A 15,746-nucleotide genomic window follows, 5' to 3' on the forward strand; every position below is an offset into this window, starting at 1 on the left:
TCATATGCCATAGAACTCACCTATTTAAAACACTCGATTTTTTTTAGATTATTCAAAGCTGTGCAACTACAATCACAATCAATTTTAGAACATTTTCATCACCCCTCCCCCCCCCCCCCCCCCCCCCCCCGGCAAATAAATCCCCATAGCAATCACTCAGCCCCCCCCACTGTCCCAACACACACAACACCTTATCTACTTCTGTCTCCAAAGATTTGCCGATTCTGGGCATTTCATAAAAATAGAACAAAACAATACATGGATTTGGTGACTGGCTTCTTTTCACTCCACGTAATGTTTTCAAGGTTCATCCGTGTTGTAGCATGCAGTGGTCTTTCACTTCTTTAGCCTAAATAATATTCCATTGCATTGATATACCACATTTCGTTCATTTATTCATGAGTTGTTGGACATCTGAGTTATTTCCACTTTGGGGCTGCCATCAATGACTGGGCATTCATGCACTGGCATGGGTTTTTGCATAGACACATGTTTGCATTTCTCCTGGGTATACACCCAGGAATGGAATTGTTTGGTCATACTGGTAACTCTGTGTTTCAAAAAATTTTTTTGATGTTTATTTTTATTTTTGAGAGAGAGAGAGTGCAAGTGGACAAGGGGCTGAGAGAGAGAGAGGGACGGAGAATCCGAAGCGGGCTCTGCTCTGATAGCAGTGAGCCCAATGTGGGGCTTGAACTCATGAACAGTGAGATCATGACCTGAGTTGAAGCTGGACACTCAACCCACTGAACCACCCAGGTGCCCCTAATGTTTAAAATTTTGAAGAACTGCCAGATTGTTTTCCAAAGCATTTTATATTCTTACCTGATCTGCACATGGAAACATCTGTGTTTCTAATTATTTGAGTGCATTCGATAACCGTGATTTACATATAAACATAAAGCATTGTTTTGCAAAGTATTCCTACCCACTGGATTTTCCAAGAATGCTGGCACTGCATGAAAAGAGGAAATACCTTACTATGCCTTATTTGGAACTTTACTAGGAAATGGTCACCACTTCAGAAAATCACATCACTGACACCCATACTGTTGTATTTGAGTAACCAAAAAATCCCACAACTTATGTCCACCCTATGCCAGTGGTCCTCAACCAGATCTGATTGTGCCCACCACCCACTGGCAATGACTGGAGTCATTTTTGTTTGCTTGGAAAATGGAATGGAGGTGTCACTGTCATCATGGGTAAAGCCCAGGGCATTCCCCACAACAAGTAATTATCTAGCCCCAAAAGTCAATCGTGCCCTGGTGTATTCTCAAATTCATAGTGTACCTTCACTTAAGCACAACCTTTCAACTTTTTATTATGTACTTTTGTGGAGTCAGTCATGCCTGGGCATTTTCTGATCAAGATGCATATAACTTTAGTATGTGAAATTTCTACCTGTCTTTTACACAGCAGTTAGGGAATCATACTGATTTTATAAGATATGTATCTCTGGATTTCATTTCATGGTAAATACAGGGGATCCTACAAATTACAGAAACCCACTAGGGAGTCATTGCTTTGGATCTCTCAGGTTCAACAATGGGAGCTGGGCTGATCTTCTTCCGAGGCCACCAGGCCCTGCAAGGAAAGGGTTGATGCAGAGAGGAGCAGGGACTCTCTGAAGAAGGTCAGAAAAGGAGAATACTGGGCAGAGAGTCAACTGTGTCTACTACAGTTAGCCGAAGTTTACCAAGATCCTGGTTTTCAATCCCTACCTTGAGTGCCTAAATTACCCTTGGTACCTTAAAATCCCCTTCCTTCCTTCCTTCCTTCCTTCCATCCTTCCTTGCATCTGTTCTCTTTCTTTCTTTCTTTTCCCCTCTTTCCTTCTCTTTCTTTTCTTTCTTAAACTCCTTTTAGTAGATTCTGTTATTTGCAACCAAAAAGAACCAGAAGTAAAATAAAGGCAGGTAGGAAATAACTACAAGTGGGGAACAAATAGTACAGCTTCCTCATAAGCTTAAAGAGGGACTGTTATTGATACGATTTAAACCTGTTTTTCCCATTGGGTCTTACCAGCAGCAGATGTTGCTGTAGAATGTATCCATCTAAGAATATAACGATAGATGGAGGATCTTAACTTTCCGACTGAGAATGGTGCAGAACTTGCATGTGGACAGCAGAGACCCCAGAACAAAAGAGCTGTCACGGGAAGAGTAAGAGCTGAAAATATTTCCTGCCCCTGGGAAGTTGGTGCTATGAAACTTTCTTCTACTCAGCAATCAAGAAACACATTTCTTCACTGGTCCATGAAAAACAAGGTAGTTCTATAGTTGACTAGTTAACCTTTTCTTTGCAGTGTAAAACTTCACTGTGCATAAGAACCTCAGCATGTGTATGCATGTCCACATGCGCCTGTGTTGGTTAAAGTTCAGAGTCCTCCACTTGGCCCCGAGGGGTAACTATCATAGTAGGGCTGGCGTGTACATGGGAACCTATACTTGAAACAAGACGCTTCCCTTTTCCTTTCTCTGCTCCCTTTGATTCAAGCTTTGAGAATTGTCCTGTAGACATAACGATATTGGTCTTTTTTTTTTCTTTTTTCCTGACTGTGGCAAGAGCTGGGAAAGAAAAAGCTGCCAGGGTTTTTCCTGCTGCAAGGGAGCTTACTCAGATCTGTCTGTCAGCTCGACTTTCTGGCTGCTTCCAGACGGCCTAAGAAGTTGGCTCTTCTGGAGCTGGCTGACATTCCCTCTGCAGTGGAATTTCCTTTGCTGCAGAACCTGTGGCCTGCATCCTGCTGCGCACAGATTTTCTTGCTGCTCAGTGAGATCTCCTTAAACCAGCCTCAGCCGAGCAATGGTTGGAAATGGGGTGCACAGGCCTGGCGGGCACACAAAGTGCAGCTTGGGCATCAGGCACGGTTAGGCAATGCAGATGAAAATGTCTGCTGTCGCCTCTCAAGGGTGTTGGGCCACTGACCATGTCAACTGCCTTATGAAATGTGCTCTTATGCCCCCATAAAGGAGTACGCTTGATAAAGGCCAGGGTTAGAGAATTTGATGGATGTATTTATATGTGTATCTAACCCCTGATGGGCTGAGGTTTCTGCGATTCCAATGGACTTTGATGTGGAGGAGAAAATACATTTCAGCAAGAAATCTCTGTCGGAGAGAAGGCTTGGGTGCCCTCCCCCACCCTCTGAAGGCTTCTGAACCAGACAGAAAGCAGGTTCCAAGGATATGAAAAGTTGAAGTGCTGAAGAAAACAGTAATTTCAGCTGGGGTTGCTGGTGGGTGTGGAGAGATGACTCAGATTCATGAAAGAGAATCAAAGAAATGAAGGAAAAATGTACTTGGTAGCATATGGCTGTTTTGCCTTTTTCTTGCTGCCAACAGGGGCAAAGTCTTTAAGAAAAGGGAACAAAGGCCATACAGGAGTGTTTGGGTAAACTGGAGAGGTAAGTGCTCTTGCTAAGGGCAGAAGTGTCCTTTGGAAGGAGTGTAAACCATGCTGGTAAGAGAAATTTGGTACTATAATGGTGCCCGCTCTTCATGGATAGCAAATATCAGAACTTCAGGTCACTTTCTGCCTAATGCTTGCCTGTGACAGACATTGCCAGTGGATCACAGCATACTTTTTCACTCCAGGCAACCATTAGCAACTGATCAAGGTTAGCATTCAAGATGAGATAGAAGAAGATACTCAAGTATTTGACCAGGGAAGGTCTGAGAGAATATCTTAGACTAGATGACGTGCAGGAGAAAGACGAATGTCACAGAATGATTCCAAAGCCTCAGGAATTTGGGGGGCATACTCTGTATTTCTTTATTTTCTTAATGTTTGTTTCTTTTCGAGAGAGAGACAGCATGAGCAGGGGAGGAGCAGAGAGTGAAGGGGCCAGAGGATCCAAAGTGGGCTCCGTGCTGACAGCAGAGAGCCCGATGTGGGACTTGATCTCACGAACTGTGAGATCATGCCCTCACCCGAAGTCGGACACTTAACCAACTGAGCCACCCAGGCGCCCCTGACTTCTTTCTAAAGACTGAAGAACCTTGGACACTTTGTATCAATGATAATTAGAGCAACTATCATTTATCAGACATTTCAACATGCCCTCAGCTATTTTTCGTGTCATTTAATCCTCACTCTAGAGCCATGATGGGCTGAAATTCCCATTTTGTAGATGAGAGAATTGAGGCTTAGCAAAGTTAAGACACTTGCCTGAGGTCACACAGAAGTGTAACTGCAGAGTATCAATTTTAAGCTGCCACTCAAAATCTAGAGGCCGTGGGCCCAAGGAGATCTCTCTCAGTCTGAGTGAGCCTGGGGAAATGCAAAGGCATGGCCCAAGAGAGAATTCTGGCCAGCTCCTGCAGATTTGTTTATCTCCTAAATTACCTGCGTAGAGATTTCTGCCTTCTCTCTGGCTATAGAGGGTGGGCTTTGTAGTAAGGAGAAGCATGTAGAAATTGTAAGCTGACACCTCACCCTGGTCATTTCCATGACTTATGACCATACATCAGACACACAGTTGCTAAACACTCTTGCATGATACTCATTTTCCTCGGATCCCAGCTGCCTGGGAGTTCGGAAAGAAAGCCGGGGCCAGCTCTAGGGTCAGCCGAACGAACAGATGGGGATGAGCAGAGGTGACACACGATCGCTCCTTGGCATCTGCTGGGCCTGTCGCGGCTGCTTTGGCTGGCCGATGCCTTGACCCAGCTAATCCTTTTGGTCATCCTGTGCCGGCTGTGTTGTGTCACTCATCCCAGCCCCTGGGGTAACTTCTGCTCACAGAGGGTTTCTTTCCTTCAGAAAGTCATGCTGGTAGTGTTCTGACTGCTTGCTTCAATTTGGGCCTTGGCCTGGCCTTCAGCCAACAAACTTTATGCATGAACTAAAGGAGTATCTAAGATGCCAGACTCTAGGTGGTTTATTGATAACATTAGTCTATTTCCAGGCCCTTCCTTTTCTGGAATTGGCCATCTCCCGCCAACAGTGCTTATATACTTACTACAGTTAGCTAGATTTTTAAGAATGTCATGCTGGAAAAAAAAAAAAAAAAAAGGAGAACACAGGTTTAATTTGGGGAAGTTCTTTGGGTCCATGGCCACTGAGGTCATTCATCATGAATCTACCTCCCTATTGGTTACTGAGCACCTATTATATGCCAATCAACCTTATTAGGAGCACTACTACATCAGCTGTGAAAAAAAGAAACCCAACTTCATTAGTCTCACCGCAGAACTTCTTGTCTACTGAAAAAGTTTGAAAAATATGCTAGTTAGAAACAAATTAGTATAATTAAAATGGAGCCAATCTATAAAGGAAAAAAATGTTTCAGGAACTGATATGTGAAGACCCGGAAGCAGGAAAGAGCTTGGTTTTTGCTTTAGGAACTGGAAGGTGGCCACTCGGGCTGAAATGTAGAAGGGCAATGGTGACGGGCAGGAGTTTGGGACAGGTTGGATCATGCAGCATCATGCTAGGGAGCTTAGATTTTGAGTTTCACTGGAACACACTGAAGGGTTTTCATCAGAGAAATGGCATAATCTGGGCAATATTTTCAAGCAGCTTGTTTTCCTACATTGGGGAGAATATTTTGGACAGAGTTAGAGTGGAGGAAATAAGACAAATGAAGAGGCTATCACAGTACCTCGGGAACACTAAGATGGCTGTAATGGGAATGGAGAAATATCAGAGCGCTGTCAAAATTATTCTTTCTGGTCATTTGGGAACAAAATGACAATAGGTTAATGACCTGTGTGACTCATTTTCTCCATTGTGAGTTTAAAAATTATTTAAAAAATCTATTTAGACATTGTGCTACTAATACTGTATTATCTGAGAGTCATCTAATAACTAAACCCAGGTTTTCTCTGAGAATATCCACTGCAATGCTGTTTTTATAATAGCACAAATTATACCCTCAATGTCCCAGATATCCTACTTAGGAACTTGTCTGATATAGACAGATATTCATAATGAAGGAACTGAGTAAATAAGACATATTTAAGATCAATATGGACAATGTGATGCCATATTTTGGGTGACATCCGCAAAGAAAAATAAACCTCTCAGATGACATCCAGTCAGATATTGACAATGGTGAACACTGGGTGAGAGAAATCAGGACAATCTCTTTTCTCTCTCATTTCTATTTTCTGTTTATTCTATTTTATACCAGAGTATCATTTTGTATAACTTTGCGAAGCAATGGATTGGTAGTAATTGTGTTTTTCTTTCTTTTTTTTTTTTTAACGTTTATTTTTTATTTTTGAGACAGAGAGAGACAGAGCATGAATGGGGGAGGGCCAGAGAGAGAGGGAGACACAGAATCTGAAGCAGGCTCCAGGCTCTGAGCTGTCAGCACAGAGCCCGATGCGGGGCTCAAACCCACGAACCGTGAGATCATGACCTGAGCCGAAGTCGGATGCCCAACCGACTGAGCCACCTAGGTGCCCCAGTAATTGTGTTTTTCTATGATTGCTAAACATATTGCTTTAGTCATTGAGCTTTGGCACATGACTAATATGTTCTTCTCCCTTTGATCTGGCTCATAATCTTCATTTGCTTCCTTCTGGAATATCCTCCCTACTCTCTTCCTTGTATCTAAATTTGGTCTTCCATAAACAGGGTGTGACCATATAATTTCTCATGCAAACTGGGATGCTTTCATATATGAAAGGAGCCGATAGTATGTCACAACCCAGCCAAATCAGTACATCTGGTCAACCTCTTATAATCCCTTGCTCATTTGGCATCTCCACCCTATGTGATACTCTCTCTGCCATTTTTATCCTTCATCTTTTGGCAATTGGTAGAAACTTAATTTTTGTTTTATATTTTTTTCCATATAGTTATTTATGTCTTTGACTGTTATTGACCATTTCACCTGCCTGTGTCTTACTTCTTGACTAGACACCAAGCTCAGTGATAAAAGGCACAATATTGTCCACCACGCCTCCCTGACTTCAATACCTAATAAATGCTCAATAAATATTTTCTCTATTTAGTGGTGAAATTATTATATCATTCCAGGCATATGAAAAAAACATTTACTCAGATCAGAAAGAGAGTTAAAGCAAGTCTTTGGGGAAGGTGCAGCTAGCAGAAACTTAGCCAAATCGAGGCAGGTTTCCAGTCTTCCAAGAGTCAGGGAGCCCTATGGAAGTACTCTAACCCAAACTGTGGAAATTGGGAACAAATGCGTTTGGAAACTTCACATGTTTGGGGGCGGGGTCCCTTTACAGGCTTGTAGGCCACATGGCAGTTTCAAGTTTTGGTACATAAGGCTTGGGAGTGAAAGTCAGATGTGATTAAAAATACACATCTTACAGATGTCTGGATGCTGTTCAAATCCCCAAAAGTGTGATAGAAAACCCAGTTGCTTTCCAGATTTTTAGGGCAGGAAAAAAAGGCCATCGTGGCCCCTTTGTCTCTTTATTGAATGGGTATGTTCAAGTGACGTTTTAAATTTGTAGTGTTATCTCAGCTGCTTGTTTACCTTTTTAGCAGTCCTGCTCCCTGCCCCGAAACTGAAAGCAGGGTAATTGGGGGAACATGTGACACGTTCCAGGAGATGAAAAGTTCTCATTATTTTTAGCATATGCTAAGCAAGCCTAGGTAAGCGCAATGCACATATAATTTATGGAAATGAAAAAATATAAAATCCTGGATACTGCCTCCCTGATACCAAAATAGAACACAGTTATTTTCATTCAGCATTTTCCTATGTTCTCATTTTTTAAAAGAGAATTTAAATTTTATTTATTTGACTTATTTTTTTATAAACAGTCTCTAACCACATCCAGCCGTCTGGCTTTGTTTATAATAACCTGTTTACTCATCATCAACTTCAACATACAATCTGAACATCTGTCTCCTTCTACCCCAACATATTTGCTTTCAATCTTCATCTTAGCTTGAACTTGAAGGTCAACGTCTCTTTCTTTGGGGCTCAAAGGAGTTGCAGAGACCCCAGAGACGCTTCCTTGCAGTGGGCCTAAGAGGTATGTTTAATTTTAAATTTCACATCCCACCCCCCCACCCCCCGAAAATAAAAAGGGGAAAAAAATTGGTCTCTGTTACACAGGGAGAAAACAAAGTGGGAAAGAAAGGCACTTTGTTTTGCCAGACAAAGACAGGCTATCAATTTTCATAAATCTGCATTCCCAAGACAACTGCTCACGTCTGGTAAGAGGTCCATTTCTTTGAACTTACATACCAGAAAGTAGTTTTTTCCCCCTTGCCTCAGAAGAATACAGTTAATAATAGTATATGTATAACATAAGTAATTGAACGTAGATAATTTTATTAATTCCAACAATTCTATTTTATAAGGATGGGGTTCCTTGGGGTGGGAAAATGGTCCAGAGCCAAGTAGGCAAGTCCTAAAAAGAGCTTCCATAAATACACCTTCTGGTTTTCTACAAAACATTTTCGGCAATCGTAATACATGTGTGTGTGTGTGTACATTTATATATCAGTTGCTAATTGCAAGATGGACATTTAATTATCTGATTGAAACAAGGAGAGTCTGGCACATCTCAAATAGGATCGGCAATCTGTAAAACAACTGTTTTGCATCAGAGACTCAAATAGTAGTAATATTTACTGGTTTTGTCAATGTAGATGCTGTAAAGTCTTATAACTTTTCTGCTTATTCTTTTCCTTCTTCACCTCCAGTTTTAACTGCTGGACAGCTAACATTTCTTGCACAAATAAAACCCTAGCCATACATACATATCAACATCAAGCATGCACATGTATAGTATCTGTCAGCCTTAATCCATTTCCAAGTGAAGTTTTATGGCTGGGTCTTTGACACAGACAGGGCTCATGTTACTAAGACTGCCTAATATACATATAGTTCATTAAATAATGAGATCTCATAAATCACTAAGCATAAATAGCATAGATCAGTTGATGCAACACATTGAAAGAGACCAACACTTGGATTTTAAAAATTGATAATTGCTTCTGTATATGCATAGTATATTCATAGTCCGAGGGTTGGTTTTTAGAGTTGTCCAGACCAGGAATTCTGGCTGATGACCTGAGTCACTTTGTGTGCCCGATAGACATTTAGCTTCCCCGGCCTCTCTCTTAGAGATATTAATTCAGCAGGATGGGGTAGATCCTGGGGCTGTGCAGTTTTCATGGAGGCTTCAGATAATCCTCGTGCTGGGGCGATAGGGGGAATACTACTAGACCCGTGCTGCTCAGAATGTGGTCCCTGGATGAGCAGCATTGGTATTTCCCGGAAGCAGGTTTAGAGACACAGAATCTCTGGCCCCACCCTAGGCATACCAATTCAGAGTTTGTACTTCAGCAGCATCCCCATGTGATCTGTGTGCACACTAATGTGCGGGAAGCAGTATAAGCAGCTCAAGACCAGTATAGTGACTACCACTGTCTTTGTTATAAATCCACAGCCCCAAACTCCACTTTATTTTATTATACTTTTTGGCAGTTAAATATATCCTATAATTTCATATTTTGAATCTCAGTTCAGGGAGTATATTTTCATGATGCTGAACTTACTGGTTGAGTCGATTAGTCTGGTCAAGTGAGTGGTTAATCTTGTGAAGAGAAAAAAAAAATCCCCAAACCATCAGCCCAGACAATTATTCATTATAATGTCAACGAAAATACCTCCTGAGTGATTGAATCATTCCTGTTGCAAAGCCTTGTCCTGATGGGACACTATGTTGGCTTGCCATGACTTAGCAACAGGTTCCACCTTGTATGTCTTTATTGGAGTCATGGTGTGTGGGTTAAAATCCTGAATTTTGGAAAGGAAAAGAGTAGGTTTGAGTCCAGGTTTGTCCACTTATTAGCTGCATATTCTTGGGCATTTTTTTTTCCTCTTTGAGCCTCAGTTTTCTCATGTGTTATAAATAATAAGAGGTTGTGCTTCATAGTGCTGCCACATCCTTTCCAAGCTATGAAGTTTAGTTTTTATCATTGGAAGGGCTTTCATAGTTGCTTTTTGTTTTATTTTAAATTCAGATAGAATTCACCTACTGTAGAATTCACCCTTTAAAGAGTGTAGGGAATAGTTTGGGTTTGGGAATGGCTTTGGTAGATTTTGGGGTGGTGTTTTAAGATTTGGGGATGGTGTTTTAAGACCCAGGAAGCTTTATCATCAACAGCCTTATATGTAAATATAAGCAAGTTAAGGAGAACTGACTTGATGTCCTTTAATTTATGAGTCTTGATGGCCCTGTTGAAAAAACCCAGGGCATTATCCAGGCATATGTGGTTTGCTTACAATGAATCCTCTGCTTGAACTCTAAAGCTAGTTCTCATATACCTGTGATTTCATTTAATATTTATTACTAAGCTTGCAAGAGCTGTAGGACTTTTGAATAGCATTGGTTTCCCGTGAAAATCAGTTACCGAATGACTGTGCCGAAGGGGGATTAGAATAGGTGGCAAATTATTGTGTTAGGTGGCCTTGCTTCCAGCCCAACATTTGAGTTCAGTAATTTCAGATTAAAATGAATTTTCAGGGCAAGGGATAAAGAAGCCACCAGAACCAAAACACATAGCCTGGAGTTTGTTGTGGGGAGAAGGAGCAAAGATGGCTTCTTTGGCGATAGCTTATGTATGCGAAAGAGCTTCCCCCCAACTTACTTCTTCACCCAGCCCTCCCAGAGGAGCCTTCCCACTGCTTGGTCTCCTCAATATTTGGTAAGATCCCAGGGCTATTAACTCTGCTAATTATATTCAAGCCAATTCACAAAAAGATATTTGGGGTTTCAAAATCATTTTTCATCCAATAATTTCTTGCAAGAGAAATAAAAAATACAATTGATAAGAGTAACATTTTAAAAACTTAATTAGTAAACTTGTTTTGCTTGTGTGTGTGTGTGTGTGTGTGTGTGTGTGTGAGAATGACTGCCTTCAATGTTGGTAAGGTGCTTTCGATCATTTATTCTTAATCACTGCTCATGGGTGGAGAAAATGATATGATATATTTTAAGCTTTGTCAAAAGTTTGTATTTTTTTGAACATTGTATTTGGACTGGCATTCCTCAGATTGACTATAAAGAAATTACTAACAAAAATTACCTGTACTTAATAGATTTTCTTGTTCCCAAAGAGTTATAGGTTAGTAATTTTGAAACTACTTTCTGTGTAAACTAGAATTAAGCAGATAATAGATTGCAGACAGCAGTAGCAATGTTTCAGATTATTGGAGGAAGGAGTTACAAATACAACAAAGGGTAAGAATTAGAATACATCCTATTCTGTTAAATTGGAACTGGAGGTCTTAACAATTGGAGGTCATAAACCACTCATTATTTTTGATGTGAAAGGTATGGATACAGTTATGGATACAAGTGAAGATGGGTGTGTGTATGTATATTCACATGTACACATGAGTGAATGTGTACAAAACTTTGGGTTTTCCAGCTCTGTGGGTTGAAAGGAACTAGAGGCAATAACACCTTCGTAAACACATGCATGCCTATCTCAGTCTCAAAATACCATTTTTCCCCAGAAGGAACTAAGACCCCTTAGAGAAATAGCTGACCCCAGGGGAGAGGCAACAAACAAATAAAAACAAACAAAAACAAACAAAAACAACACAGACCTGGAACTTCATGTTATGTCTGAAAGTAGGAAGTGCTCAAAGAATTATGGGGACATGCCAAAAGCACACAGGTGCCAGCCAGCTGGAAGGAACCCCCACTAGCTAAATACCGAACACTTTGAGTATCAAAATAGAGATAACAACAGATGATGACCAATTAAATAAAATAGGAAACCACGAGTCCATATGGATATAAATAATTAGTTAGGGAAAAGGGAAGTTACTCCTTATAGGAGACTGGACCTGATAAACGCAGAAGGAACGATGGAATTAGAAATCCACAGGTATCACAGTATCACAGTAACAATGAATTCAAGCTAATGTAGTCAACAGATACTAAAATAGTGAAAATATGATGAATAATAGGGTCTTTCCACAGTTTTACAAAATATGAATTAATTACAAAGGGGAAAAAGGTATCTTTACGGTGGAGAAATGTGTCAGATACCACCTTAACCAGGTGATCAAAGTTAGCATCCTGAGTAGTGAGACAAGCCAACAGCAGGGGCCTTATGATACGATACAATGAGAAGAAAATAGTATCACATCTACAGTGTTCCTGCTGCAAATGAGTAACCTGAAACCACTCATGAGAAAATATCCAAGAAATCCAGAGTGAAGAACATGTTACAAAATAATGGGCCTTTATTCTTTAATGATGTCAATATCATGAATGACAAAGAATAGTTGAGGAATTGTTTTAGATTACAGAAAACCAGAGGCTTATGACAATTGAACACAATGTATGATCCAGGATTTTATTTGCTATAAAGATCACTATCAGGACAAATGGAGAAATCTATATAAATTCTACAGATTAGACTATATAGCATCAATACAAATTTTATATCTAGTTTTCATGTGTGCTTTCCTTAATTTTAGGAAAGATACACTGAAGGATTTAGGGGTGTAGATGTATTATGTCTTCAAGGTGCTCTCAAATGGGAGAGGGAAAGAGGTTGGGAGGGAAGAAGGGAAGGCAGAGGGGAAATGGAGAGAAAGGATTAGAGACAAGAAGGAGAGGGGGAGAGACAGAGGAGGCTGGGAGAGAGAATCAGAAAGCAAATGTGGAGAAATGTTCAAATGTGGAAAATGTAGGTAAAGGCATATAAGGGATTTTTAAAAATATTTTCCTTCCATCTCATCTGTAAGTTGAAAACTAGGTTGAAATAACAAGTTAAAAAAGATGTATTTTTGGTTGGATAATTTCACTTCTAACAACATAGGGATATAAGAGTACAGATAATATTTATGTACAATGTGTTTATCCTAGCATTATTTACAATACAAAATTAGAAATAATGTACATGTAGAATAATAAGAGAATGTATAAATGATTAGACATAAGCATTTAAACATATTATGTAGTTAGTGGAATCAAGTTTTTCAAAGAGATAAAATTAAGTGGAAAATGCTATAATAATTATAAACTCAATTATGCAAAAAATATATACACTAAAGAAGGGGTATATTAATATGTTGATGGAACCTTTCTTTAAAGAGAATAACTAAAGATTATTTGAAATATGTGTTGATTTTCATATTTATTCCTAATTAACATATTTCTAACAAGAAAGAAAAGCATTTTTTCTTATTTTCATAGCTTCTAATTTGAGATTCTGTTTGATTTGAGAAAGGGTGAGGTTTTCAGGAAAAGGATATGATAGTGAAAAAAAGAACAAGAAAAACTATTTCAACTATAAGATTACCTCAAGTGTGGGGCACTTTAGAGACCTCAATGTATAAACAATTAGTGTGCTAATTACAAATTGCAACTTGTCAACACTTGGGTGATTTAATTTTTTAATGCACGTATTTCAAAGTAAGGTGATTACATTTACACTTCCTAAAATACACATTTCCTTGTTTCAGACAGACCTTCCCTCTACTGAACACATGCAAATCATATATCCTTCTAAGATGTGATTTCCAAGGATGGGAGATGGCTTCTGGTAAAATGGCAGATGCTTTCTGTAGAGGATGGAAGAAATCATCACAGGGGTGGTAGCTATGATTCCCCCTCATTTAAAGAGCTTGTAAAATGTTGGTAAGAAGGGAAGTTGATTGAAGATCACATAGGAATATTTAAAAAATTTGTTAGTCATAGGTAATTTGAAACCATAGCAATGGTTGTGGTGAACAACATTGAGGCGATCTTTATCAGGCTGCAACCTTTCTTTGGTAGTAGACACACATACTATTTATTGAGAATTTCTTCTTCAGAGGTGGTGGGTTCAGGCATTTTTTGAAATAACAAAGATTGTGTAGAATGTTCCACATTACTGAAAGAAGATATCAGAAGAGAATTCACAGGAGGAACATTGCTTAAGCAAAATTAAAAAGGCCTTGAAGTTGGGTTTTCTCAAAACCAAGGTGGTAAATGAAAGCCAATAATAACAACAATAAGGAACTTGTATTGAGCACCTACTGTTTGCTTACTCTTGTGCCTTCCTCACTTCCTGTATTGCTAGTACCTAAACTGGACAGCCTTGAGAAGCTAAAAATAAAAATTGTCCTGCAATGACTTGGTATCATCTTTTGTGCTTAGGATCCAAATAACTCAAGAAAGATAGCTTGCTTGATTTTGTTTATGGGAGATAGGACTTGAGTTCAAGCAAGAAATCCCGGAAGCTGGGCTTCAGGTGAGCTGGAGGATTTGGCAAAGGAAGGCATGAGGCGATGTTTCCATTAGGGATGATTGGAAAAGAAAGAGGCTGGAAAGGAAATATCCATGTGCTGTTGGATTGCCAAGAAGAACATGACTCACCAATGAGAGATTTGTTATCTGAGACTCTGAGTCCCTTCTTGAAAAGTGATACTTCTCCCGAGGTGGATTGGACTCAGGAAGAATGAGATGTGGGAATCTGGATGGGTTCCATTTCGAGGGGGAGTGATACCAGACTGCACTCTGCTGCCAGTACCTTAGAGGCAAGGTATTGCATTTCCCCTGGACTTTGTTACAGATGTGCAAGCCTGATGGACAAGGGGAAGCACAGGAGACCCACCATTTGGAATGAGCAAATCTTCCAGGGAGCCTTTTCTCATGCCTGCAACTCGTCTTTTTTTTCTTCTCTTCCTCCTCCACATTTTTTCCCACATGTTGAAATCCTGCTTTAGTTTAAAGGTTAACCCACAAATACAGTCTCCACTGAAGAATCTTCCTGATCCACTGAAGAAACGAATTCATCCCTTCCTGGTGCTTTCATATCACTGTTTATTCTTTTTGTCAAATCATGTCTTAGGCTGGCATGGCTTGCCTTCTACTCCGGCAATTGGTATAGATGCTGGTCCTCCTTGATATTGTGAAAGTTCTTTGAGGGCAGGGACTAAGACTTATCTTGCTGTCCCTAGACCATCACTCAAGGCCTTGCCCAAATGAAAGATCAGTAAGTATTTATTTGTGAAGTGTAATTAAGTGGTCCATCTGTGTGATATGCATTTACTTAGTGAAGTCTGTGAGAGGGATAAGAGGCATACCATGGGAATAGGGGGACAAGATGCAGTAGGTAACAGATCCAGGAACACCAGAAAGAAAAGTTAGCCAGCTATGTCATTTACCCTCTTTTCTGTGAAATGAATTTACGAGTTGATCTTAAGTCAGTAATGGCACTTAAGGCACTGTGAATTAAGGTTAGGGCAGCACTGTGCTGCTGGAAGAATGCTGGACTGAGACTCACTGTCTGCTCCTCTGACTTTAAGAGGGCATTTGACTTCTATGCACCTTATCCTCCTCACCTGAGAAATAGAGATGAACTACAGTCCCTCCCTTTCCACTGGTTTGTTGTCAAAATTCATGAGGCCACTACAAAAGTGATGTGTAAGCTCGGAGTACTCCTTACCGTTGTTGGATCAGCATCATCGGCATAACCTGGGAGCTGGTTAGCAATGCAGGACCTCAGGCCCCACTGTAGACCTCCTAAATCAGAAGCTACATTTTAACAAAGTCTTCAGGCAGTTTGCATGCCCATGAACTGTTTCAGAAGTACTGCTCTCAAGGGTTGTAGAATATAACATGTGGTTGTTAATAAGGTCTGGTCTGTATGTGTTGGGGAAAATGAACGTGAACTCAATCTTGATGACTGAGCATTGGAAGGGAAGCCAGCTGGCGAGTGGAAGGGTGCTAGCACCCATGGATCATACTGGTGAGATAGGAAATGAAGGACCTCTTCTCTTGCTAATAAAATGGTGG

This window comes from Panthera leo, chromosome A2 (genome assembly GCF_018350215.1).
Source record: "Panthera leo isolate Ple1 chromosome A2, P.leo_Ple1_pat1.1, whole genome shotgun sequence".
NCBI classification, from domain to species: Eukaryota; Metazoa; Chordata; class Mammalia; order Carnivora; family Felidae; genus Panthera; species Panthera leo.